We start from the raw sequence: 1,725 nt of genomic DNA, 5'->3' as shown, positions 1-1,725 counted from the left end.
CACTGTTCTACGAATTTACCCCCGAAATTCCTGGTTTGACTCCCGGAATGATAGGGTAGGTGAAACTAATAACTAAGGCGTTCGATTCTCAAATAAGGTGGTAACGATCTCGATCGGCTTTACCATCGATTATCCAATACATACATGAAGTTAAGGCCACCGACACTAAAATGTTTACTAATTTGCTTCGCGGAACACGAAGTTACATTCATGATACAGCGGGTTAGCTATTCGAAAGTAAGACCTTCCCTGAAATGTTTGACTCTATAGCAATAAGTAACGTCCTCGAACGGCTTGGATCTGTAGATTAATAGTCATACCGTGAATTAAGGAGTCCATTGCATGTACTGTTCAGCTGATTTCCTGCCTAATTACCTTGTTTGACTCTCGGAATCGCATGGTACGTGAGGCAATTGACTTAGCCGTTCGACTCTCGAAGACGGTGGCAACATTTGCGAACGGTTTGACTTTCACTTCTGCAATACGAGCATGCAAATAAAATGCCGTCTTATAAAATGTATACTAATTTGTTTCCGTGATTCTAATGCATGGCACTCCCTATATCTGGTTGGACTACTCGTGAGGTAAGGCCTTCTGAAGTATGTTTGATTCCATACGAACAGGTAACGTAGTACAACGGTTTTACGATCGACTTTAATATTCGAATTGTGATTTACTGTGTCAATTACCAATTCTGCGCATCGGATAGACTCACGGAGTACCTGGTTTGACTCTCGGCATTACAGGGTAGGAGAAGCTAATGACATAGCCGTACGACTCTCAAGGAAGGTGGTAACGATCTCGAACGCCGTGACATTCGATCTTCTAGTTCATACATGAAATTAAGGTGTCCATCTGCTGAATCGCCTACTAATTTGTTTCCATGAACCCGATGTTATACCCTCGATACTGCGGCTAATGTTCTCGGAAGGTAAGGTGCCTGGTAAGGAGTATGACCTTATACCAAATGGTAACGTTCTCCAGCGGACTGACTCTGTACTTTGATATTCATACAGTGAGTTGAGGTGTACGTTACCAATACTGTTCAGCGGATTTACTCGAGGAATACCTGATACGATTCTCGGAGTCGCAATGTAGGTGAAGCTCTCGGAAGGAGAGGTACTGAGTAAAAGGAATGACTTTATACCAATTAGTAATATTCCCCGACGGTTGGCTCTCAACCTCAATATTCATGTCGTGATGTAAGGTGTCTATAACCCTAATATTGTACCATATAAATTCTTGCATAGTCATGTATTAAATTTCATATGCAGTAATTCAGTGTTATGGCATGTTCAATTTGTCATAATTATACAGTTTTGTTTAGAGAATTGTAATTCTTAGTGTACGTATCATTGGAAATAGTTGAGTGTACATATATGAAAATTTTGTGTCAAACTTGGTATTACATTATATGATTGTCTATATGCGTACCTACGCTCTTTGCGCGACACGAATGGCGATGTCTTGCAGTTGCGTACGACAGAGTGGAGGGACACTACGGGATGGCCTTCGATAATGTTTTTAACCTTGATATTGTACAGTAAGAATTTTTTTCCAGTTGTTCATGCATATGTACATACTGTACGATACTGCTATGATGTTTTCACTTCTAAATAATACAATTTCTGAGATAAAAAGTTGGAGGATTTGAATGAAATCGGGAATATTATGACTGTAGGTCACAAAATGTATAAACATATAGTGAATATCGAATGAAAGCAT

Source organism: Lasioglossum baleicum, unplaced genomic scaffold (genome assembly GCF_051020765.1).
Source record: "Lasioglossum baleicum unplaced genomic scaffold, iyLasBale1 scaffold0200, whole genome shotgun sequence".
In the NCBI taxonomy this organism is placed as follows: Eukaryota; Metazoa; Arthropoda; class Insecta; order Hymenoptera; family Halictidae; genus Lasioglossum; species Lasioglossum baleicum.
Note: the sequence above shows the minus strand (reverse complement) of the source record.